The sequence below is a fragment of the Canis lupus genome, chromosome 33 (genome assembly GCF_048164855.1).
Source record: "Canis lupus baileyi chromosome 33, mCanLup2.hap1, whole genome shotgun sequence".
NCBI classification, from domain to species: domain Eukaryota; kingdom Metazoa; phylum Chordata; class Mammalia; order Carnivora; family Canidae; genus Canis; species Canis lupus.
In genome coordinates this window covers 28,920,817-28,948,525 of record NC_132870.1, presented here as the reverse complement: position 1 = coordinate 28,948,525, position 27,709 = coordinate 28,920,817, and the positions used below count along the sequence as shown (strand labels likewise).

At 41.4% G+C, this 27,709-nt stretch overlaps 1 long non-coding RNA gene across 1 annotated transcript in view; it reads left to right on the top strand.

The window, feature by feature from the left end:
• The window catches only part of LOC140623944 (uncharacterized), a 52,951-nt gene extending 34,685 nt beyond the window's left edge, over positions 1 to 18,266 (top strand). Inside the window, exon 3 of the long non-coding RNA XR_012023484.1 lies at positions 18,133 to 18,266. This is a non-coding gene — a long non-coding RNA (uncharacterized lncRNA). The remainder of the gene's footprint in view (positions 1 to 18,132) is intronic.
• The last annotated feature ends 9,443 nt before the right edge of the window (positions 18,267 to 27,709 follow it).

The following is a 27,709-nucleotide window of genomic DNA, read 5'->3' as shown; positions in this document are numbered from 1 at the left end:
TACATTCTCTAAGTGTGGAGTCTCTGTCACTTACAACCCAAAAAATCCTAAGCAGTACAATTGTCCACTCTCCTTCAACTAACAATGTTCTGTATTCTAATTCCATTAAATTTGGTGCAAATAATTTTTATGATACCAACAATTTAACAATTCACCATGTCCTCAGACCTTTTACCCTTAAGGTGGCGCAACCAAATGACAAACTCACATCGATGCTGTAAAACACTTCGATTTCAACTTTGAACACTGAATTTTAGGTGATGGGTAAATTTTTAATCATGAGCCAAAGAAATCTCTTCTTTCACAAGAACATCTGAGACCTTCTTCAGCGTCCTGATTTTCCAAGAGAAAATCAAATAAAAAGAAAACATCAAACAAATTACTGAGTCACAGGATAGAATCTCCAGAATGAAATTCAGGGATGGGGGATGTCCTTTGTCATGTAGGATCTGACAGTAGATTGAGAGGTAGATTGAGAGGACCTTTCCTGGCAGTATAAGCAGGGGAGTAGGAAGAAAAAAGAGGAGGGGGGAAGACCAGGAGACACCTCTGAAATCTCTGATTGGGCATCATGGAGATTTTATGACCAACCCTGGAGAGATCACTGAGTAGCATATTCTATGTGAAGGCCCAGAAAAGGCCCAGAGCAGCCTTGGCTGCCTGTTGCAGGGCAAATGGGGATGCATGTTTTGGGGCAGAAGTTCAACACTTCCAGCAAATACGGAGATTATATAGGGTCATTTCGCCTAAGGGGAAAAAACCACATACAAGAACTCTAATCAATGGCTAAAAATGTAAACTGGGAAGAGAGGTCTTTCTGCCTCACTAGTAAGAACAACCCTAGAAAACCCAAAGGAAACCCCCAAGCCAGTGTTTGGTACATGGCAGAACTTGTGAAAGACACAAAAGCCAATGAGTGGGTAAGAGCACAAACCAACCCTACAGATGGGGGGAGATGGCTCCTGAAAGTGAAAACCAACTGAAGCTACTCTCCACCACAGACATTCAAAGATAAACAAGGTTGTTTTCCATTTTAAGTACAACTTATTTGCTTTAAATACAAGTAAGCCTGAATCAAAACTTCAAGATGACATGTATAAATCCCAAGACTTCTATCTGTCTTTTTCCTTCTCGTGGCATTTGCACAGTAAGAGCAGTGTGTAGTCTCATAGTTGGGATTCAAATCACACAAATATAATTATCGCTGCAGTATACTAATAATATTTCAGGAATTAAAGCGTTAACACTACCACAAAGGATTGTGTAGTAAGCCACTCTAAGCACCATGATTCTGGTTGTTGTAGAAATTCAATTCTGATGGGTTTATAGGATCGAGTACTCTGTAAATATGATTTGTGCCTCGTCCTTTTCTCCTTGCCTTCAACATTTTCTAAAGTTATCCACTGTGCTGGGAGGTACCATTGAAATGATCTGGCCTAGACTCCTTGTCTTTTGGAGACCAGAACATTGGGCTCAAATCGATGCCATGACTTGCTCGGAGACACACAGTTTGTTATGGCAGAGCCAGATCTAGAAACCAGGTGTCTGGAATACCAGGTCCTGGCTCAAACCATGGTCCCATAAGGCCCTCTACAGAAGATGGACATCAGAAGAGTTTATAACAGGAAATAAAGGGGACAAGCAAACCAACTTAAACTGACCAGAATGGATTTAAGTGAGCAGGTCAAAATTGTGGCAAGTTAAAAACAAATAATGTTTACTCAAGTGAAAATGACCAGGGACTCATGGTCAAATCTCAAACAAGATGTTAGAAAGTTGAATAACTGTAATTGCCTTTAAGGCTTTGATGGTACTCAACATTTCCATAACACCCTTCATCTGTAAGTTTTCAAAATACTGTAAAACTCATGATTAACTCGGTTTTACAGATGGGGAAACTGAGACTCGGGGGGCAGGGGAGGATAAAAACTTTCCTGAAATTCCACAAGGAAGCAAGAGCAGAATTTAGCCTATGACCTTGCTGTGAACCGTGGAATCACGCAGGTTTGAAGCCTAAGGGTCCATAGTAATTATCTAGTTCTATCCTCTATGTGGAAATTGAGGTACAGAAAGATCTAATGATCTGCCTCAGGTTACACAGTCAGGGAGCTACAAAAAAGTCTATGTCCCCTCAATCCTAGTGTGGAGCTCTTTTCCCACATTCACACAGCCTGAATACAGTGCTGCTCAGGCACTTGTGAGGGAGCCCCAGCAGGAACTTCCTACTGAAGTTTCTAGCTTTCTAGACACAAGGCCCCACCTCTTTCCTCACTCTCCACGGGATGATCTGCTCTGGGATACTACCTGTCCATCCCTTGGGGCTGTGAAGACCTACTATGAGACCCAGAGAATAACCTACTGGTTAAGGAAGCCCACACATCAACCTGGTTTCAGCTGGTAAAGAAGATCTTCCAGACTCCTCAGTTGTATCCACTACCACAGAGGTTGCCAGTCATCAAACTCGAGGTCCAGTAGTTGCCAAAACAGCCTGGTGGCATTTCGTGGCTACTGATCAGATGTATTGTCTCCATTAGATTCTAGATGGTGTCTTTTCCTTCAACCTGAAAACACTTAGGATTCTTCCCCTTACAAACCACCCCTAAGCAAAGAACACCCTCTTAGTTTGCCTTTAAATATTCTCTGGCAACCACAAGAGATGGCAACTCTGTTACAGTTGAAAATCTGTTCCACATCAAAGCCACCCTTTCTTTTCACCAGACTCACAGAGCTTTTTATTCCCAGCCCTCCTGAATACTCCAAACGCCACCAGTGTTTACATTTTTGTCCAGCCTACACGTCTTTTCCTGCTTAAGAACATATGCCCTATCACTTTAGTCATGTGGCTAACACACCCTGTTTCCTTCCTTTTCCTCTGGCTCTTCTGGCCTCTGACTCAGTTACACCCATCCTGGCTGATGGTACAGTAGGGAATGTTTTAAAAATATCAGTTCTTGCCAATGCCCTCTGACATGGTTCCCTTGTTCGGGTTTGAAAATACTCCAGCCACTCAGAAGCCCAGGAACCACTAGTATTCCTCAGCACTGATCCCTTCATGCCGAGTATTTCAATAAATGTCCTCTGATGGTGACCGTTATAGAAATTGTTTCATCTGAAATCTACTTCTAATATTCTTGTCTCTAGTGAACAAGGGTCAAAAAGTAAGGTAGTATTGACTGTGTTGTAAAGAAGGTCAAGACCAAAGAACTTGTAATTCATATCTTGTGAAGTTAGAAACCCTGATCTACTCAGTGACACTGGGTGGAAAAAAAAGCAACAGGTATATTCAGAGGAGCAAAATCACTAACAGTCTCTTTTTCTAATCCTACTAAAATATAGGGGAATGAATTTTCCAGATAATTTGTCATTTTTTTCATAGGGAAGGCCTTTAAAAGATCAAGTCATGACATCTTCTTAGGCTATGGCTGGACTCGTCAATGCAATCATTCAACAAAATATTTACTGAGTATCTACCGTGGCTGGGGAACTGTGCTAAGTTCTGGAGATAGAGTAGTTGAGAACACATATGGTGCCTGCCCCATGGGGTTTACAGCCTAGTAGGAGACTATGCATTGGTACTCCACCTCGGCCAACTAGATCTAGTTTTCCAGTTGATACTTTTGTAAATTAGATATCCCTGGAACACAGAGTATTATATAATGATATAGACTGTATTATTGAGACATTTAGTAATAAGACCTGCTAAACCTGAAAGCTGCAAAATTCTTGCCTTTGGGTCAGCTGCCTTGGCAGCAGGGGGCACCATTGTGCACTTGACCAGAGACAGTAGCCACAACCCTGTATGTGAGTGCTCTCTAGGAATGGGGTGGGCTAGAGAGGCTCATTTGCTTAAGAGCTCTGGACCCAGGTGGGTCCAGCACTCTGTGCTATGTGTACATAATCTCATTTAATATTTGGTTACCCTATCAAGTAGGTCTTGTTGGTTCTGCTGTAGGGAGAAATTGAAACTCAGGGAAGAAAACTTATTTGTTGAAGGTCAACAGCTTGATGTCAGGCCTGAGCTCAGATCCGTTGACCCTAAAGTTGTTGTTTCTCTCTCCATGACACACTCTTTCTCAAACCATAGAAATTAAGATCTACAGTGAAATAACTTAAAACTAAAAATCTGCCAATGTTGTCATTTGTATAATAGAGATGTACTTTTTTAAAAAAGCTGCTTGTGAGATCCATTAAGATGAAGTCCCTTCACTACTCCTTGTCTTATCTGGGCATCTTTGACTACAGAAACATTTAGGATCTATTGACCTTTGATTATATGTGTGTGTGTGTGTGTGTGTGTGTGTGTGCGTGTGTCTACATCAGTTTCAAAAGATATGTTTCACATCTGGATCTACTATTTCATTTTTTGTCCCAGTCTAGACCACAACAAAAACATGAGTAAAAGGGAAATGCTGTAGGAACATTCACATGGGAATTGTTATTTAGAAATCGTGTTTCTGAGCTCCATTTGTCCTTCCTCTCTGATCCAGTTTATCCTCAATTCTCAAGACAATGTAATAGTTTGTCATACCCTGAAGGGGAACAAAAAACCAAAAACTGTACTTCAAAGCACAGAAACTCCTTACCAACTTAAAAGAAATGATCAAACAATTTAATATGAAAATGAGTCAAACTTATTAAAAAAAAACAAACATAATTTGAGGCCTATTGAATGAAGCAAAAGAAATAATTAAGTTGTTTTTTGGTTTTTTTTGTTTTTTGTTTTTTTTGTTTTTTACAGCAGACTGTTTTGGAAGGAAATCGGGCTGTTCTAACAAACCCTATGGTTAAAAAAAAAGAAAGAAAGAAAGAAAGAAACCCTATGGTTGTTGAGTGTGGTCAGGTGGTTGCAACACAGACTTGGAAATGTAAGACTCATGGTCCCCTTCCCCCAATTGTGAATGTCTGATGGGCTAGAGCCTCCAGAAAAGTCACTTGTTTTCTCTGTGCAGTTGGCTGGCTGTCTATAATATCAGTATGCCTATAGCAATATGATTTTAAAACTATTGATCTTCCTAAGACTGTAGGAATTTACAGTATAAATGGAATCATCTTGCCATGATATGGCCTGGCTGGTAGAGGGGCACTGGGTGATGGAGATAGTGGTCAGGAGCCACCAGTGAAAAGGAGGTACATATTTACATCAGTGTCTATGAGTGCTCACATAAAATGGATCACTAATAGAAAACAACCCAGATAAACATGATGGCACAAGCTCAGTTTCTGGAAAGAGCTAAGAAAAGAGGTATAGGGAAGAGCAGTGTGTTCTATAGCATCTAAGAAGTGAGCTGATCTGCAGGAGATTTCTCTGTGTTGAAACAATTATATATGAAAGGGGTGGGGTGAGGAGGAGATAGAAATCAAGATTAAGAGTAGGAGTGATGGATAAGAAGGTTTAGGTAAAGAGTCTTTTGTCCATACTCATGAGGGTAACTGTATTATTACTGACTTATAAGTTCCTATTATATACTAGAGTCAGTATTGAGCAGGAATATGACACGTGTATTTTTATGCTAAGGGCCTCCAACTCGTGGCTTATTAAAATAATAACAGTGATGGAGTCTCAGGCAGGAGCCGCAACCCAGAATACTTCCCCACATGGGAAGGAGTAGGAGAACTTTATGAAGTACAGACAGAAAGACTCACCAGGAGTTGGGGGAAGACACCCTAGCCAAAGCAGTGGTAAATATATCCCAATTAAGCAATTGTCATGGCATAAAGAAATTTAAATGAGTTTGCTTCGTGATGGACTGATTTATTTACTGGTTTTGTGTACTATAGTGATTATTAATAATCTTCAGCCACTACATACTTCTCTGGGTGCTCTGGAAATTACCATTTGCTTGGATCCTTGAATGAGTGCATATGATTCTAGAAGAAAAAGGAATATATTTGGATGGCCAGAATAGGTCTTGTTGAAACCGCTAATACAGATGCCTAAGCTTTTCTTGGAATTCTGGGTTATTCTCTCTTTTCTGGTTGTCTCACATCTTGTGATTTAACCAGTTCTTGGGGGTTCTTTGGTCAAGCACTCTGGCCCTGCTTCCTCCTTTTGCTTGGCTGGCAACTCTCACATAGACTTCAATGGCAAAAAAGCTGTCAACAGTTCATAAAAGGATCAAACACCTTAAGATGTTGTATACAAGTCCCAGTGATGTTTTCAAATACACTTCCTTTCTGAGTTCCTCACAGATAACCTTTTGGCATGCAGTGAAGTGATTTGGAGGGCGGATAGCCAATCCTGATTTGGGGGAAATTTTTCCACCCACTAGTTGTCATCATACATGATTTGGTTGGAGAGACATTTCATCAATGGAATCCTGTGATATTCCTGTTAGCAACCTTCCCTTCCTAGGGAACAGAGGTCAAGGGAAGGCCTTTCAAAGGAGGCCTGTTGTAAAGGCCTGGGCTTACTTTCATGTCTGCCATCACAGCTCCTAATCATTCCTCCCCAAAGAGAAGCAAAAGAAAACACAGTTTTCCCTGATGCCCATTCCTTTCATGCCAGCCTAGTTCCTAGCAAAGAGAATTTCAAAATGAAGCACTGGTTGCATTTTTTTCCCCTAAATTTCCAGCTTTCAGGCTAAAAATTGGTAGAATGTTTACAAAGGACTTAGAAAATAAAGTGCAAGAGTATTTTTTTGGCATCGTATCCAGTGCTAGTGGGGTTTTCTGGCTTTTAGTGGCAGGAAGCAGTGAATGAATGAGCTGACAAGGGAAAGGTGAGACTGACCTATTACTTAGAGACTCTCCATCTATGAGAAATTTTTCCCCAGGCCTTTTTTGAGACACTAAAGCTTTTCTTCCCTTCTTCTTGTGATCCACAAAACAGAAAATTATTTGAGTGACTATTTTCTCAATCCTCCTGAGGATGGCAGAGAGTTAGTGACATTCTGAATGATGCATAGAAGTTAATTCAATTTATACAATGGATACTGTATAGCAATTAGGGTTCAGTTCCACCTCCAAACTGGTTGAGGAAGGCTGTTAGAGAAACACCAGACCAAAAGGCCCAAGTCTGGAGTCCGAAGAGATAGATACAAATTACCTCTTCTAGAAGCACAGATGATTAAAGTGGCTTAAAAATAAATGCATGTACTTGAAATTTAAGTAGATTTAAATTTAAGATTCACATAGTCACTAAGTTTAGGGAAAATTGTTTCCGAAAAATCCAAGAAATGTTCCAAAAGTCTTAAAGCTTTGGATGGGAGGTTCACAGCAAAAGAAAACAAAATCATTGCACTTTGTATTCAAACGACCAAAAACAAACACATTTTCCATAATACTAACTCTGGAGCAGTTCATTAATTTCTCCTTTCCAACAAACATTTTGTTGGGCACTATCTGGGTGACGGGCATTGGGGCCAATTAACTGTTTCAGTTCTAGATTAAATACAGTCTGCTATCAAGGTGTCCATAGTGGAGGAAGGATAACCCACACACGAGATGGCCCTGGGAGTAAAAGACAGAGACAAGTGTGAGAGATATTGAGTAAATAAAATCTTTATGAATTGGCGTTTGGCTATATTTGTAGATTGAAGGAAAAGGCTAATTTAGTTGGCTCTTGGCTCTTTCAGGCCTTCAATGGGAAATACATGAGCTAGAATTGAGTTGTGGTTGTTATTCTGGTTGTTTTCAACATATGGGCGGGGCAAGGGCGGGGAGATGGTGACAACAAGTTTAGTGCTGGAAGAATTTGGGGTTCCAGTAAAGTATCCAAATGAAGGGTACAGAGAACAGCAAGACACAGGTTTGCATTTCAGGAGAGAGCTCTCACCTGGAGATGCAGATCTGAGAGTTACCAAAAGTTGTGGAATATGTTCAGCTCGTTCATGGAGGATGTGTTTATTGAGGAGAGGAAAGGTCTTCATTTTTGATAACTTGAGAAGCAAAGGTGTATTTCTAGTAGCAGCTTTTGTCTTGCACATTCAAAAGGTGATACAAATATATCCATCAGCAAAATTCTTGGCCTTGACTTTGACCCAGGGAAACTAGGCACCAAATTCAACAGCTTCAGCATTGTTTTCTTGGATACAACTCATTTTTCCCCCTTTCAAATACTATAATTTTCTAATCTCCCCCTAAGCGCTTGACTTCCTGAGAAAGACCAAAAAACCATGTGGGCTTCAATATGTCCTCTTTGGAAATCCATTTGGTTATGCTGCCCATTGCAGGAGGAGATTAAATAGGAAGATTAGCTAATAGATTTTAATGTAATTAGAATCCAAATAACCAAAGTGTTGCCAGATTCCTAACAACTTAAAAATATCTACATCAATTCTGAAGACAAAAGAGACAACTATGATGATATGAAATTCTAAACGCTGACCTCTATCATAAACAGTTATACATAGATGGCTTTTAAGATGTTGAGGAATGTTCCCTCTATCCCTACACTCTGAAGAGTTTTGATCAGGAATGGATGCTGTATTTTGTCAAATGCTTTCTCTGCATCTAATGAGAGGATCATATGGTTCTTGGTTTTTCTCTTGCTGATATGATGAATCACATTGATTGTTTTACGAGTGTTGAACCAGCCTTGTGTCCCGGGGATAAATCCTACTTGGTCATGGCGAATAATTTTCTTAATGTATTGTTGGATCCTATTGGCTAGTATCTTGTTGAGAATAAAGCCCACAGCAAATATCATTCTCAATGGGGAAGCACTGGGAGCCTTTTCCCTAAGATCAGGAACAAGACAGGGATGTCCACTCTCACTACTGCTATTCAACATAGTACTGGAAGTCCTAGCCTCAGCAATCAGACAACAAAAAGACATTAAAGGCATTCAAATTGGCAAAGAAGAAGTCAAACTCTCCCTCTTCGCCGATGACATGATACTCTACATAGAAAACCCAAAACACTCCACCCCAAGATTGCTAGAACTCATACAGCAATTCGGCAGCGTGGCAGGATACAAAATCAATGCCCAGAAGTCAGTGGCATTTCTATACACTAACAATGAGACTGAAGAAAGAGAAATTAAGGAGTCAATTCCATTTACAATTGCACCCGAAAGCATAAGATACCTAGGAATAAACCTAACCAAAGAGGTAAAGGATCTATACCCTCAAAACTATAGAACACTTCTGAAAGGAATTGAGGAAGACACAAAGAGATGGAAAAATATTCCATGCTCATGGATTGGCAGAATTAATATTGTGAAAATGTCAATGTTACCCAGGGCAATTTACACGTTTAATGCAATCCCTATCAAAATACCATGGACTTTCTTCAGAGAGTTAGAACAAATTATTTTAAGATTTGTGTGGAATCAGAAAAGACCCCGAATAGCCAGGGGAATTTTAAAAAAGAAAACCATAGCTGGGGGCATCACAATGCCAGATTTCAGGTTGTACTACAAAGCTGTGGTCATCAAGACAGTGTGGTACTGGCACAAAAACAGACACATAGATCAATGGAACAGAATAGAGAACCCAGAAGTGGACCCTGAACTTCATGGTCAACTAATATTCGATAAAGGAGAAAAGACTATCCATTGGAAGAAAGACAGTCTCTTCAATAAATGGTGCTGGGAAAATTGGACATCCACATGCAGAAGAATGAAACTAGACCACTCTCTTTCACCATACACAAAGATAAACTCAAAATGGATGAAAGATCTAAATGTGAGACAAGATTCCATCAGAATCCTAGAGAAGAACACAGGCAACACCCTTTTTGAACTCAGCCACAGTAACTTCTTGCAAGATACATCCACGAAGGCAAAAGAAACAAAAGCAAAAATGAACTATTGGGACTTCATCAAGATAAGAAGCTTTTGCACAGCAAAGGATACAGTCAACAAAACTCAAAGACAACCTACAGAATGGGAGCAGATATTTGCAAATGACGTATCAGATAAAGGGCTAGTTTCCAAGATCTATAAAGAACTTATTAAACTCAACACCAAAGAAACAAACAATCCAATCATGAAATGGGCAAAAGACATGAACAGAAATCTCACAGAGGAAGACATAGACGTGGCCCACATGCACATGAGAAAATGCTCTGCATCACTTGCCATCAGGGAAATACATATCAAAACCACAATGAGATACCACCTCACCCCAGTGAGAATGGGGAACATTAACAAGGCAGGAAACCACAAATGTTGGAGAGGATGCGGAGAAAAGGGAACCCTCTTACACTGTTGGTGGGAATGTGACCTGGTGCAGCCACTCTGGAAAACTGTGTGGAGGTTCCTCAAAGAGTTAAAAATAGATCTGCCCTAGACCCAGCAATTGCACTGTTGGGGATTTACCCCAAAGATACAGATGCAATGAAACGCCGGAACACCTGCACCCCGATGTTTATAGCAGCAATGTCCACAATAGCCAAACTGTGGAAGGAGCCTCGGTGTCCATCGAAAGATGAATGGATAAAGAAGATGTGGTTTATGTATACAATGGAATATTACTCAGCCATTAGAAACGACAAATACCCACCATTTGCTTCAACGTGGATGGAACTGGAGGGTATTATGCTGAGTGAAGTAAGTCAATCGGAGAAGGACAAACATTATATGTTCTCATTCATTTGGGGAATATAAATAATAGTGAAAAGGAATGTAAGGGAAGGGAGAAGAAATGGGTAGGAAATATCAGAAAGGGAGACAGAACGTAAAGACTCCTAACTCTGGGAAATGAACTAGGGGTGGTGGAAAGGGAGAAGGGCGGGGGGTGGGGGTGAATGGATGACGGGCACTGAAGGGGGCCCTTGACGGGATGAGCACTGGGTGTTATTCTGTATGTTGGTAAATTGAACACCAATAAAAAATAAATTTATTATAAAAATATATATATTAAAAAATAAATAGTTATACAAAAAAGTAGCATGACAAATATTAAAATATTGAAATATTTTACTGAAAACAATCAAGAAAATGTGATTTGAAAAGCAAAACTTAACACATTTAAAACAAAAGGTCAAATACAGTTACTTTCATCTAAGTAAATGAAGAAGTTATTAGTGATAATATATGTAATAATTTGTTGATACAGAAAAATCAGAATTACAGAGATTAAAGCAGCAATTATTTCTAAATGAAACAAAATAATTAACCCCAATATCTTCACAAACGTACTATACCTCAGAACTGAGCTGGAACCCAATATTGTACTGTCCATGGAAGAAGAGAGGAAGCAGAGTTTTATGAAAAGTCATATGGTTTGGTCAGATTGGCTGGATTCAGATCCCTGTTTCATAACATGATCTTGGACAAATCACTTGATTTCTTAGTCTCCATTTTCTCATTTGCAGAATGGGGATGACATTACAACCTCTGGTTGGGGCCAGTATAAGGAACAGATGAGTCAACATAGAGTCTGACATGTAGTAAATGTTCAATAAATATTATGAAGTCATCATGATGATGGTGATTGAATGGAGTTTTGAGTTGAGATGTTCCTCAAAACCACACCTTATTAAAAAAGGACGTTAAACCACATTATAAAATACACTATTTTTACAGCTTGACAGGGAAGGGGGAGAGTCAGAGCTGTTGCATGTGGCTACACAGTCTATGCACTGCACAATTCCAGGAGTTCCATTCACAGTGGTGGTGACATGCACACAGTCTGCTGGATTTTTATGCCGGCTCTAGTCAGAAATTCACCCACAAAGATAAGAACTTCCCTTTAATTCCCCCTTGAATTAAAAATGAAGTTGCTTTTTCCTCATTTAATCTCAGAATTCCTAATCCTCTACACAAATCTTCATTTCTTCTGCTTTACCTAAATCAAGGATCACGAATGAACTCCTCTGGGGACCAGGCAGTTGAAGAAACATCCTGTGAACTGAGCTTCCTATAGTCAGAACAGAGAGAAGAGGCATCACTTAAAGGCATTTGTGTTCAAATGGTTTTGAAACACCATATAGTACAAATAAAACACATCTGGATGGCTTAGCACACTAACCAACCATGTGACCTTGCTGGAGTCACTTAGTCTCAATTTTCTTAAGGTAGGAAAATGAAAGATGGAACCATTCTTCACTGTGACTCAGAAGTGATGATCATGGAGACTCAGGGATTAGTGTCTAAAAAAATTATTGTTTCCTGTGTCAGACTAAAGACGCTTGTCTACAAACACAGTGTCTGTTCTGTCAGGGGGAGCCCATCACCCCCCCACCCGTCTTCCCACTGCTTGGTATCATGGTCTCCTGCTGATGGATTTGAGTGCAGCTTTTTAAATTATTTAAGTATACCTGTTTTTTGTAAAGTACAGCATTTAAAAAATACAGAGAAGCATAAAGGAGAAATAAAAGTCACATCTCTGAATACACATACACACATATCTGGTTTCCTCCTGCACACACTCACATATTTTTATATGAAATGAGGATCATCCTTTACATGCTTTTTAATAATATATCCTATGTGATTAATATTTATCTTCAACATGTTTTTAAATTTAAACGAATGTTTTAGTTTAGACTAGTTTACAGAAAAGTTGCAAAGGTAGTACAGAGAATTCCCATACACTCTGTACCCATTTCCTCTATCGCTCACATCAACATGACTATGGTACCTTTGCTACTACTGGTGAAACACCATCAACATATCACTATTAACTAAACTCCACACTTTATGCAGATTTTGCTAAAATTTTTCCTAATGCCTTTATCTCTGTACCAGGATTACATCCAAGCTAGCACCTTACATTTAGTTGTGGCATCTCCTTGTTCTCCTCTTGACTGCAATGGTTTCTCAGACCTTTCTTTTTGTATGGCCTTGGTCAAGCATCTTGTAGAATGTTCTCCAAACTTGAATCTACCTGATTTTTTTTTTCATGGTCAGGCTAAGACTGTGGGTCTGGGGAAGAAGACCGCAGACGTGAAGTCCCATTTTCTACACACCTCATAGCCCACATGCCTGCTAGCAACATGACTTATCATTGATAATGGTAACTTCAATCACCTAGTTAAAATAGTATTTTCCAGGTTTCTTTGATGGAAAGTTACTTGTCCTTTCTTTTTGTGCTCTCATTGGAAGCAAGTTGCTAAGCACAGGTCCCTCTAGGTGGTTAAGCTCCACTACCTAGAGGGACAAGAAGCTACATAAATTATTGGGAATATTTCTATATGAGAGATTTATCTCTTCTTCATTTATTATTTGGTAATTTATTCATATAAGTATGGATTCAAGGCTATTTGTTTTGAACTTGGAGCTATAATCCAACACCATATTGCTTATTTTATTGTTCGAGGTGTTGCAGTTTTGGCTAGTGAGTGCTCATTTAGGATGGCTCCTGTGTCTCTCCAATATGCCTCCATCCTTTGGGGTTTATTTTAACACTTTCTTACTTCCTGGTACTAGATGTCCCAGGTTCATCTTGTGTATATCCTGCCTCAGCCCTACAATTAGCCATTTCTTCTAGGATCCTAGGTTCCTTTTATTAGAGAATAATATCAGAAACCAAAGGCTGGGCAGTTAAGTGTATTCATTGCTACTGTGGCACCATTGCTTCTAGTCCCTTTTAGTAGATAGAGCTAGGAAATGTACGTATGTATGCTAATCCATGTGTGTACACAAATCTATAATTATTCCTATACCTATTCATCTGAATCTATATTGAACTAACCATATGAGTTCATATTAATGTCTCCAACTCTAATCCATTATCACATGGTTCATTTTAGCTTTCCCTCCTTGCTCATCTGTTACTTCCCTCTCCAACCATAAGAGGCTTTCACTATCAGCTATCCACTTATTTATTTATTCAGTTCCAGTAAACAGAGAAGGCAGTTTCAGAATTGTTAAATACCATGAGAAACAACTTTACTAATTAGAATGCAGTGTTTATGTTCAGTTCCTTTTATCTTTGACTTACAATTTCCTGTTAAAACACCATTTTCCAAAGTTACTTAGGTCAAGACGTTATTTTCTCCATTCTTTTAGTGAGGTTATATCATGTATTTGTAGTACAGAGATATTCCTGTGTCAGAATCTACATTCTATTCTGAGCTCTCCTAGCCCCTTAATTTTTTAATATTTCCATATATGAAGGTTCACTATTATTACAAAATTCTCTGGGTTTTGACAGATGTGTAGAATCATGTATATACCACCACAGTACCACAGAGACTAGTTTTATCACCCTAAAAAAAATTCCAGTGCTTCTCCTAGAAGGACACTTTTCTCCTCTTTTTCTCCTTGGCAATTCTGATCTAAATACATCCCTATAATTTTGGCCTTTCCAGAATATCATATGAATTGAATCATATGGTATATAGCCTTTATGGTCTGGCTTCTTTCACCTGTAAAATATATTTATGATTCATTTGGGTTGGTGTGTTGAATAAGAGCTTTTTTCTTTTTTATTGCTGAGTGATATTCCATTGTATGATTATGCCACAATTGGTTTCTCCACTCACTATTGAAGGACCTTTGGTTACTTCCAGTTTTTGACAATTATGAATAAAATTGCTATAAACATTTGAATGGAAATTTAGTATGGACATAGTTTTCAGATCAGTTAGATAAATGCCTAGGGAGAGTTACTATGGACAGTACGGTAAGTCTATGTTTAACTTTATAAGAAACTGCAAACTATCTTCCAAAGTTACGCACTTTGCATTCCCACCAGCAATGAATGAGAGTCCCTGTTGCTCTGCCTTTTTCCTCAGCATTTGATACTGTTAGTTTTTTAGATTTTAGCCATTCTAATAGATGTGCAGTGGTACCTCATTGTTGTTTGATTTTGCATTTTCCAATGATATTAAGCATTTTCTCATAAGCTTATTTGCCATTTTTACATCTTCTTCAGTGTTGTGTCTGTTCAGATCTTTGACCATTTTTTAATTGGATTGTTTTCTTATTGTTGAGTTTTAAGAGTTCTTTAGATATTGTGGCTACAAGTCCTTGTAGGAAATGTTACTTGCAAATAATTTCTCCCAGAGTGTAGCTTGTCTTTTCATTCTCAACAATATCTTTCATAGAACAAAAGCTTTAAATTTTGATTAAGTTCAGTTTATCAACTTTTTCTTTGTGCATTGTGCTCTTGGTATTATAGCTAAAAACTGTCTAGCCTAAGGTCACGCAGATTTTCTTCAATTTTTTTCCTACAAGTTTTATAGTTATACATTTAGATCTATGATGCATTTTGAGTAATGTAGTAAAGTTTGGGTATATAAGTTATAGATTGAGGCCCCTTTTGCTGCACATGAATGCCTAATTGTTCTGGCACCATATGTGGAAAGACTATCCTTTCTCCTCTGAATTGTCTTTGAGTCTTTGTAAAACTAGTTGACTCTGTTTATGAGGATCAGTTATTTCTTAGCCCTCTGTTCTGTTCTATTGGTCTACATGTCTGTGTCCACACTTAGTTACTGTTATTAAAGTAAGTTTTGAAATTGGGTAATGGGGTTCCTCCAACTTTGTTCATTTTCCTCAAAGTTGTTTTAGCAACTCTGAGTCCATTGTCTTCCCATATGTGTGTATCAGTTTTTTGATATCTATAAAAAACACTTTTCTAGGATTTTGAATCTATAGATTACCCTGAGAAATATCAGAAAGGGAGACAGAACATAAAGACTCCTAACTCTGGGAAACGAACTAGGGGTGGTGGAAGGGGAGGAGGGCGGGGGGGGCGGTGGGGGTAAATAGATGACGGGCACTGAGGGGGGCACTTGATGGGATGAGCACTGGGTGTTATTCTGTATGTTGGCAAATTGAACACCAATAAAAAATAAATTTATTATTTAAAAAAATATATAGATTACCCCGAGATGAAATATCCCTCCATTTATGCAGATTTTCATTGATTTATTTCATCATTGCTTTGAAGTTTTTAACATACATATCCTGTACATATTTTGATATATTTATACCTAACTGTTTTTTTTTTGCTGCAAATACAAATGCTATATATATTCTTTTATTTTGAAGTTCAATTCTTCCTTGATAGAATACAGAAATACAATTAACCTTTTTTTTTTTAAAGATTTTATTTATTTATTCATGAGAGACACAGAGAGAGAGAGAGAGGCAGAGACAGGGAGAAGCAGGCTCCATGCAGGGACCCCGACGTGGGACTCGATCCCGGGTCTACTGGATCATGCCCTAGACTGAAGGTGGCACTAAACGGATGAGCCACCCAGGCTGCCCAATAATTAACCTTTTTATTTTGACCATGTATTCTGCAACCTTTGTTGAACTCACTAATTCTAGGAGTTATTTTGTAGATTCTTGGGGATTTTCTATAACACACATCTGCAAATAGACACAATGTTATTTTTTCCAGCTTTTTACATCCTTTGTAAATGAAATGAAATAATTTTTTAAATAACAAGATTTTCTTACTACTCACACAGGGGCCAGATAGAGCTAGGATTCCAGTGGCCTTCCTCATTATAGCTTTTACCATTGTGGAGGCAAATCATTTCCTAGCTCTGCTTTTTTAAAAAAAAGACTTTATTTGGGGGGCACCTAGGTGTCGTGGTCAGTTAAGCATCTGCCTTTGGCTCAGGTCATGATCAGGGTCCTGGGATCGAGCCCTGCATCGGGCTTCGTGCTCAGTGGGGAGTCTGCTTCTGCCTCTCCTGCTGCTGCTCCCCCTGCTTGTGCTCTCTCCCTGTCAGATAAATAAATAAAATCTTTTTTTAAAAAAGACTATTTTTTAGAGTAGTTTTCAGAGTAGCAAAGCAAAATTGAGAGGAATTTATAGAGATATTCTGTATGTCCCCTGCCTTCATGTATGTATAGCCTGCCTATTATCAATATCCACTACCTGAGTGGGATATTTATTACAAGTGATGAACCTACACTGACACATCCTATAAGATGTAGGTACTTCCCCCATCTTAAATATGAGAAAACCGAGACTCAGGTTAAACAGCTTGCCCAGATTTGCAAAGGTAGAAAACAGTCTGCACTTCCATAAAACCATGGTGAAGAAGGCTGCTGGAATCCTAGTATATTCAAGGTGAAAGGGACCTGAAGGACTTTTGATGTTCTTATTTTGAGAATGAGGAAACTAAAACTGAGTGTTGAGTATCCCGCAGTCATAGAGTCAGAACCAGAAGCCAGGTTTACTTTTAGTCTAGTGCCGCTTCTATGATTCTACAGATACTACCTAATGAGACTGAATAGATTTCAGCAGAGAGCGAGATTCTTTCTGATGATTCCTATTGACAGAGCATTCGCTGATACTCTAAAGGTAGACCTGCAACAAACAGCACATAAATGTGTTTAAGCCAGGCTTCTTCCTGAGATGAACTGTAGAAGTCTCATCCTGGTAGTCAGTTTCAGCCAGGTCCTATAGACTAGTCCTACCTTCCATACATCCTTATTCCCTGAGATCTCATTCTCATCGCTTCTGTTCCCCTTCAGGTCCTCTGAGCAGGAGGTTCAAGGAAAAGAGGAGGGTGGAGGGGAAGGGTGAAGTAGGAAATGGGACAGAAAATTTGATACCGAGGAAGAGTATCCATGACGATCCCAAAGACAAAGGAAGTTAAAAACACCTTCTGAGCACAAATAACAGCATAGAAATTAATTTGAGGCTTCCTATGAGGCCTCCTGAAAGGATTGCACTCCTTTGGGTGTTTATAGTCTGGCATGTTACTTTTAAAAAAATTATTCTTTCTACTTATGGTCACACATTATATTTAATCCTTGATAATGTCAAATAAAAGGGAAATAATAACATCTTATGTTTATATATTGCTTTACAGCTTACTAAGCACTTTTACAATCATGATCTCATTTGATCCTTACAGTAATGTTGTGAACTAGCCAAGGAAGGTTATTATTAATTCCACCTCACAGATGAGGAAACTGAGGTTCAGAGAGATTAAATGAAGGTGCTCCACATCTCATGGTTAGGAAGTAGAGGCCAAGACTGGAATCTAGAGCTGGGGACAGAGTGGTGCTCCGTGAGGGGCAATTGAGCATTAGGTATGACCAAGGGCAAGGAAGTGTTTCTATTTTATGGATTCAGGATTCAAATCGAGTCTGAAGTTTGGGTGTTAAAAGAGATTTCGAAGGCATGGTGATGTGGCACACAACATGCAAAGCGATCAGATGGTGAAAATTCTCTGAGAGTAGGAAATGGGTTGTACAGCTCCAAAACAGATATAATTTTGGGGCATCCAGGTGGCTGAGTTGGTTAAACATGTCTCTTGGTTTCTGTTCAGGTCATGATCTCACGGTTGGGAGATAGAGCCCTGCATCAGGCTCCATGCTCAATGGGAAGTCAACCTGAAATTCTCAATCTCTCTCTCTCTCCTTCTGCCCCTCCCCCAGCTCATGTGCACATGCTCTCTCTCTGTCTCTCAAATAAATAAATAAAATATTTTAAAAAGGCAGATATAATTTTTATACCGTCATTGCTATAAAAAAGAAGAAGTGAGGGATGCCTGGGTGGGTCAGTGGTAAAGCCTCTGCCTTTGGCTCAGGTCGTGATCCCCGGATCCTGGGACCAAGTCTCACATCAGGCTCCCTGCAAGGAGCCTGCTTCTCCCTCTACCTATGTCTCTGCCTCTCTCTCTGTATCTCTCCACGAATAAATAAATAAAATCTTTATTAAAAAAAGAGTACTAATGAAATGCAAGTCCAAGAATGCCCCAGAAAGGTCACAGATAGCTAAACAATTAAACTCTGCTTTTTGCCTAGTCAGAAGAAGGAAAAATGGAAATGAGGGGGAAAAAAAACAACAACAAAACAGGAAGACATTCCTAGAACTCTGTCTACCAAAAATATCCAAGTATCTCTAGCTCCCCACAAGATATACACAAATAATTTCAGGAGAACTAAACACACACATACTTCTAGGCTAAGCTATCGGTGAATATTTACATAATTTTAGAGTGTAGGATGTTTTCTAAGCATGACACCAAGGCCAAAATCATAAAGGAAAAGATTTATAGATGTGATTATACAAAATTTAAATCTTTCTCCCTCTGAAATCAAAATAAAATAAAATGCTATAAACAAAATTTTAAGTGAAATGACAAACTGAAAAAAATATTTGGAAAATATGTTCATGTCTTCATTTTTAAAAAATAGCTAACAAATAGCTAACAAATAATAGTAAGATGAACTTCCCATTTGAAAATTACGGGCTTGGAACATGAATAGGAAACTCCAATCAGAAAAAATATATATGTATACTTATAGCCAATAAGCATATGATAATATGTTGCACCCTTATTTGTAATCCTACCAATCCACAATAAAATAAACATATTTTATTGATGTAGGGAAATGTTATAAGTATATAAAACTTGTTTTCAGTATTTTTTTTAATGTATATCTAAGTTCTGGAAGAGCAGTGTGCTGAGACATGAACAGTGGTTACCTCTAGGCAGAAGAATTATGGATACTTTAAATGTAAAGTACTTTTTCTTTTTTGTAATTTAATTTATAAAATTATGAACATGAATTACTTTTGTAATGAAGAAACCAAACTGGCCATTACACCTTTGAGTAGGGACATGATTTCCCAGCACACCATTGTTTCTTTTTAAAAATCAGATTTGAGGGGCACCCATATGGCTCAGTGGTTGAGTGTCTGCCTTTCATTCAGGTTGTGATCCTGGGATCCCAGGATCGAGTCCCATATCAAGCTCCCTGCAAGGAGGTTGCTACTCCCTCTGCCTCTATCTCTGCCTTTCTGTGGCTCTCATGAATGAATAAATTTTTTTTAAAAAAATCATATTTGACATAACTTTTGAGGGGTTTTTTTTTGTTTTTTTTTTAAAGATTTTATTTATTTATTCATGAGCGACACAGAGAGAGAGGCAGAGACACAGGCAGAGGGAGAAGCAGGCTCCTCGCAGGGAGCCTGACGTGGGACTCGATCCCAGGTCTCCAGGATCACACCCTGGGCTGAAGGCGGCGCTAAACCTCTGAGCCACCAGGGCTGCCCCATGACTTATAACTTTTGGATTTTCAACCTCCGTTTCAAGAACACAATCTGCCATGATATGGGAAGACTTTCTACACTCCATTTGCATAAATAATTTGAGTTGGCTGGTTCCCCTCCTGGTGTTCCTGCCCTTTGGGGTAATTCACATAGTTACCTCCCAGCTTCCTAGGTATAATTACTCTACTAGGAAAAGAGGTACCTAGATTATTATATAAACAAACAGCATAATCATAAATGGTATCTTCTGGAATTTGGGATGTTGCCTATTTTCCTTTCATAGTAAAATTAAATTTACATATATTTTGTATACACTACATTAGAAACTTAGAACTAAAGAGATCATCTGTAATGGTCAGACTTAGACTGTAATGCAATATTTCTTCCCCCAGCTTAGACCCTTTTTTCTTTCATAATCTTGCCCCTGGCATCCCCACAAAAACTCAGCCCTATTAACAAGCATAACCTGCTACACAAACCATTGTTCAACCAGATACAGATAAACAAAATGAGAAAAAATTCCCACAGTCAGGCAAGGGACAATCTCAGAACCCAAATAAAAGGCAATGTGACAAAACTTCATTTTCAGCCTCTAAATATTCCAGAAAGTCAGCTTACATTCATTGGAGAAGAGGGATGATCTAATGTATTTTAGGAGACTTTGAAATTCTGAGAATGTTCTGTTTTCCGTGGCCCCTGATGAAAAGCAATTTGGTAGAGGCAGTTCATCTTAGTGAAGGTCAAAGTAGCAGATAGATTTTACATATCCAACATATTATGTTTCTTTCTTGAAGCACAAGAACAGAGACAAAACCCTTCCGTAAGAAAGTAGCGTTAGCATCTGTGTTGCACATCATGAGCACAGGGCTGAAGTGGAGGCGGAGGCTGCTGGTTCTACTCCCGCTTGGCCAGTAGATCACGTTGTATATTTGGGCCACCGGTCACTGCCCCTTCTCGCCACCAAATTCCCTAAACTACCATCACTCCACAAACTGGAAGGACCCCTTTCTTGATGAAAGTGGTTTGTTCTCCACGTCCAAAGGTTCCCCGGGGGGCGTGTGTGAGTGCACGCGTGTCCCTGTGTGCACGTGCGGGGCTGTGAGCGTCGCCCTCGGAACTCAAACTGAGCTGTTCTCTTGAGTCTGACAGAACCTGGTCGGCGGCAGTGGAGGATATTTCGTAATAATAATGATGATGCCACCTCACACTTTTCATCTTCAAAGCACTTTGCAAACAGTAATTAATCCCCATAATACTCATGAGGTAAGTAAGTAAACACCATTATCCCCATTTTATAGATGGAGAAACTGAGGTGAAGTAGCCAAGCAAATGGCCCAAGGCCAAAAGGAACCAGTGTCAGAGCAGGGATGGGGGGACGAAGCTCCGGGCATCTGCCCATCCCCTGCAGCCCACGGCACCCCGGGCCGTCAGGGAGAAGAGGCGGAGGCGCTGAAGGTAGCCGGAGGCCCAAGGAAGGCAGGATCTCCCGGCAGGCCCAGCTCTGGCCCCACTGCCCTGGGGAATGAATGCTGCTATTCATCGTGTGGGCAGTTTGTGGGCATTCACTTCGAGATCCTTGCAAAATAACAACAACAAAAACCCTATTGAGGCTCCTTTCTCCTCGGACCACATATTTCCTGAGTTTTTCCTTGAAATCAGGGGATGCATGGTACATCCACGCCCTCAGGAAGCAGGATCACTCAGCCCACCCTACAATTCTTGGGAGGCTGCATTCAGAAATGTGACCACAGGCCAGGCCGTGCTGCGGGAACCCTCTCCTACGGGTTTCTGGCCGAGCTCCTTCACAGGACATTTAAGAGCCCGAGAGCCGTCTGGCTGCCTTCACACTGGAACCCTTATCTGGCTGCCTCCTCATGGCGGGCCCCCAACTCCCCGTGTTCGAGACGGACACACGTCAGATCGCTGGCCATTAGACCGAAACTCTACATTCATGCTGACAGAGGCGGGTCAGGAGGAAACGTGAATTGAAATGAAGTGAAAATGGCTTATCAAGGAGGGACCCCGTCTCGGGAAAGTGAGGGTCGCTACCAAAACTACCACGCCGCTGCGGACCCGAACTTTACCCAGACCAGCATGCTTGATGGCATTCGCCATCGGTCCCTCGTTGGCCCCAAGGACCTATCGGACACTGCTCTCCAAGTTTTTTCACCTGCCAAAAAATGCTGCTACCTAGTTCCTACCCTGCATTTCTCCTCCCGCCACTTCAAATTCCCCTTAATAGCCTAAAGGTTGCCATGACCACCCACTTCACATTTGTGGCAAATCTAGAAGCTGCTGCTTTAAGCATTATCTAGAGTGTCTTGACTTGGCCCCTAATGAAAGCTAATAGCCTTTGAAGTGCTGAACCAAACATAACAAATAGTTATACCACTCAGCTCAGTGCTCCCACTTTCCCTCCACATTTTGCCTCCCATTTGGCAGCACACACCCTACAGAGCTATGGAGAAAGGAGAACTTTCCCTCCACTGCCCTCCCTGAATCTGTGGGGGAGATAGGCCTAGGGAAGCTTGGAAGGTCTCTCAGAGAAGTTTTGGCCCCGAGAACTCAGGAGAGCAGTGGGACAGTGTGCTGGCAGCGCCGGGCGCAGCCCAGTGAATCTCCAGAGAGGTCTTTGTGTGGGACCTCCTGTGGCATCTCCCTGGCTGACCACAGATGACAGCGTTTGTCCTGCACCTCACGCACTCCCGACCTGCTGTTTGCTGTTGAAACGGGTAGGTTTATACGGTCTTACACAGCCTTCTGAGGAGAGTGAAGTACCTCCAGGCAGCAGACCTGTGGGGAGAGGAGTCCCCAAAGTTGAATAAAGCCCATGTCATGAATTTGTGGGTGACGTCAATCAGACAAGACAGCACCAAGGTCAGGAGTGGCCTTCCCATTGCTCATAATTGTAAAAATTGAATAATCCTCTCTGCCTACGTCTCTGCCTCTCTCTCTGTCTCTCATAAATAGATGAATAAAATCTTTAAAAAAAAAGAATTAGAAATGAATAATCCTAAAAGTAACTGAAAAAGGCTGAACAACATGGTTCCCATAATGCCTTGGCCCTTTGGTTGCCTGGCAGGCAAAATTCCCCCATCTGACCAAAGAGTAAATTAAGCCCACAGGAAGAATTCTCTGCCCTCCCTGAATGGACTGCTCTCCCCCGTCCATGCTGACATCCCCACCAGCCCCATGCCTGGGTGTGTTCCAGATGCAGGCACTGCACACACGTCGGTTCCCCACAGTGACACACTCCAGGTGAACGCTGGAGAGGAGGGCAGAGCAGAGGTATAACTTCTCACCACATAAAAGAGAGAGAATCCGGCTTGCTGCCAGAGCGCCTGCTGCACAGTGACAAAGCGTGTCACACCTTGGATTTTGAAGTTCATAAATAGATCCACAATGTTGATACTTCAGGGGGATGGTGGGTGGGAGTTGAATTTCTGTTTCTTCAACTCTGTAATTAATTTATCCAGCAACAAGGCTATAATGATCCAGGAAGAGAAAAAGAACCCCTGGGGGTCTGTCTGTGGCTTTTCCTCAGAATGATTGGGTACCGTTGGGTTGACACTGAAGCCTAGATGTGAATGAACTCAACACTGTGTGTGTGTGTGTATGTGTGTGTGCGTGTTTATATGGTTTGTGTGTAGTATATATGGTATGTGGTGAAGGGGTAGGTGTGTGATGTGTGTAGTATGTGTTGGTATGGGTGTGATATGATTGTAGCGCTGTGTGTATGTGGTCTGGTGTGATATGTATAAGTATCTGTGGTGTGTGTGTGAATGTGATATTGTGTGTATGTGTGTGATGTGTGTGGTATGTATGTATGTGGTATATGTGATGTGAGGATGTGAAGTGTGACATGTGTGTGCTATGCGAAAGTGCGAGGTTGCGTATGGTACATATATGTTGCGTATGTGTGCTTTAGATATGTATACGAAGAATACATGTGTGTGGTGTGTGAGCAGGTGCATCTAAGGGTATGAGGTATAATAATGTGCTGTACTGTCTGGTGCACTTAGGTGTGTGTAAGATGTATGTGTGGAGTGTTTATGTGTGTGAGGCATGCATACAGGATGAAGGGTGTGAGATTTGGTATGTATGCTCTGTAGGGTATGTGGGCTAAGTGTGTATGGTGTGTATGGTATCTGCGGTGTGTGTGATGTATTTATGTGTATGGTTTGCATGCGTGATGCAAGGGTAGGAGGCGTGGTGTGTTTTATGTAGTATATACAAGTGTGTGTGGTGTATGTATTATATACGATATATGAGTGTGTATGTGTGTGTCTTACATGTGGTGTGTATGACTGTGTGTGGTGTGGGTTATGTGTGGCATGTGTGAGTGTGGGGGGCTGTCACGTGGGTATGTATGGATGTGTGTGGCGTGTGTGTATATTATGTGCGGCGTATAAGAGTGTGTGTGGTGCGTATGAATGTGTGTGTGACATGTGTGCAGGCTCTGCGGGCAAGCACTTGTGCAGACAGGCCTGCCCTTAACTCTTTGAAGTTAGCACAGAGGCATCCTCGCGCAGCTGGCCCTGTGGCCCGCCAATCTCGCTCGAGAGCTAAATCCCGGGGTAGGAGAAAAGAAACCGCGCGCGGGGCTAACGCACCACACCCTGGAGCCCCTCGGGGAACGGTTTGAAGTTAAGGATGTTTAACTGGGACACGACCAAGCTCCCGCCTGCCCCTCGGGCTGCGCTGCAGAACACGGCGCTCGTTTGTTGGAGTTCAGAGGGCACAGGACCAGGGGGCGGTGATGCCATCTACAGAGGCCTCCTGCCTGACCTGAGCCCCGGGGTTAAGCCTTACCCTTGACACTTTCCAGCGACATGGACCCGTGAGCTAGGCCCCAGTTTTGACATCTATAAAACATACATGACAACGTGTTGCTCCTGGAATGAGGATTTCATAAAATAACACCGCACCGTGAGTTACTGCTCCACCCCCTCGTTTTGAATGGGGATGTGAGTTTTCTCCAGAATTGGGATTCTTTGGCTTTCTTTAGGCCTTAGAGGTTTCGGTACTCACCTCACACCTAACGATACCTATCTCCAAAGCTCAGAACTAATTGTCAAATAATATGGCTTATTCCTATTTTCTGTTTCTAGCACATGTGGCTAGGGCTGTCAGGCCTGGGGACAGTAACTACATCCTCTCTGGCAGTGGGAAAGGAGGGAACATAAATTCAGTAGGAAGAGGGAGAACAAAAATTCCCTGCACCATTCGTTCAAACCAGACACCAGGGCCAGAGCTTTGCCATTCAAAGTAGTATTCAAGTAACAGTTAATGGACTTCCAAGTCCATTTCTGCCTAGCAACTGCTGTGTGACCTTGGACAAATTCCTTAACTTCTCTGAGTCTCTCTTAACTAAAGATTTAAAAACACTGAGACTCAGAGAAGTTATGTTTAAATCTCTAAGTCTCCAACCTAGAGCCAATAGTAAGTAGAACCTCGTTCATAGGACTGAGGATAAAATGAGTTAATGAATAATAAACTCTAGCACAGTGCCTAGTACAGAGTAAGCAGCAAATGTGCTTTACAAGATAATACGTTCCCTTGGATACGTATTACACAGAGGAGGTTCAGACAAATAAAGCAATTTACCCCCAATCACACAGCTAATGAGCAGTGGGCCTGTCTACCCAAGTCTGTCTTGCTCACACACTGGTCGGCCACCTTTTATCTCTACCACACCAAACCACCGCCCTTACAGCCTCTGTAAGAGACCTCTCCATGGGACACTGCTGAGTTCCAGAGACACTGTCATCCTGAAAATACAAAGAAACCTAGGAAGAAAGAAGTGCCATGGACCAGCAAAAGGAGATTATTTCCTTCAGTACCAGCTAGTAAATGCCCCAACCTGTATCTGTTGGTTGAATTCCGCATGGCGTCTGGAGATGGAAAATTTGTACTGAGTAAAAACAAACCTGGTAGTTAGCTATCATGACTGCCCACACTCATCACAGAGCCCACTGTGCCCTTAAGCCTCCGTGCCTTTGCACAGGCTATTCCCTCAAAAAGGAACACCCTTCCTTCTCCCTCCCAACCACCGCCTCTACCACCCAACTCTCTTCTCCCGTCCCACTTTGAATATCCTTCTCTTGCAGTAGTTAGTTAGCACAGTAATCTAATTATTTGTTTATATTTCTGTGACTGTGCATGCCCAAGGACGGATGCCCTGTTCCACTCACTGTTGTTTCCCCATCACCTGGCAACAGCACCTAAGGAGAGGGCATTGCCAGGACATGGCACAGACCTATCACTTGTGTTGGTGGCACTGACGTGAGGTACTGTGCTCATGCTCCTGGTACAGAGCAGAATGAGGCACAGGGTCAGGGGCATCGGGTATGTATCACCAGGGTCTGTATGGAAAGTAGGAACCACTTGCAGTATTACAGCAAAGGGAGTTTAATGCAGAGAATTGGTTTCACAGGTGTCAGAGGACCTTAGAAGCCAAGTAAGAAGAAAAATAAAGACAGAAATTAGCAACATTGCATTTGTATCTTTGGGGTAAATCCCCAACAGTGCAATTGCTGGGTCGTAGGGCAGGTATATTTTTAACTGTTTGAGGAACCTCCACACAGTTTTCCAGAGTGGCTGCACCAATTCACATTCCCACCAACAGTGTAAGAGGGTTCCCTTTTCTCCGCATCCTCTCCAACATTTGTTGTTTCCTGCCTTGTTAATTTTCCCCATTCTCACTGGTGTGAGGTGTTGCACTGTTGGGGATTTACCCCAAAGATACAAATGCAATGAAACGCCGGGACACCTGCACCCCGATGTTTCTAGCAGCAATGGCCACTATAGCCAAACTGTGGAAGGAGCCTCGGTGTCCAACGAAAGATGAATGGATAAAGAAGATGTGGTTTATGTATACAATGGAATATTACTCAGCTATTAGAAATGACAAATACCCACCATTTGCTTCAACGTGGATGGAACTGGAGGGTATTATGCTGAGTGAAGTAAGTCAGTCGGAGAAGGACAAACATTATATGTTCTCATTCATTTGGGGAATATAAATAATAGTGAAAGGGAAAATAAGGGAAGGGAGAAGAAATGTGTGGGAAATATCAGAAAGGGAGACAGAACGTAAAGACTGCTAACTCTGGGAAACGAACTAGGGGTGGTAGAAGGGGAGGAGGGCGGGGGGTGGGAGTGAATGGGTGACGGGCACTGGGTGTTATTCTGTATGTTAGTAAATTGAACACCAATAATAAAAAAAAAAAAAAAGAAAAGAAATTAGCAACAGATGGAAACTACTACCACTCATGGGCTGGAGAGACAAAGACAAGAGGTGGGAGTTCCCAGACCTGAGGGCAGAGGCGACCCAACAGAGGGCAGAACCAGAAAGGGCCTATCCTGAGGAGTGGGGGCCACCACGGAGACCCAGCCCCGGCTGGGGAGCACGGGGAGACAGAGGCTTCTCCCTCCACCTTACAGTCTACGGCCAGTGCCAGTACGGCCATTAGCCTAGCCCAGCTACAAGGCACCTGGGGCAGGATGTCCCCTCCAATGTGGAGCAGAGCCTGGGGAAGATGGGAAGTGGATTGGAAGGTAAACATACCCGGGATCAGCCCACGCAAGTTGTGCTTTGCGCACGAGGCTTTGGCGGGGATTCAGGGCCAGGCTGAGAACAGGCTGAAGGCATGAAAGTCACAGTCAGAGAAGCTCACTAGTTTCAGCGCAGGTCGGTAGGTTACTTATCTGCTGCTGGGTACCAAATAACTAGATTTGGTGCATAGGACAATATACATTTATTGTCTCTAGTTTCTATGGGTCAGGAGTCTGGGCATGACTTACCTGGGTGAAGTTCGGGGTCTGCAGAGGCTGCAATCAAGGTG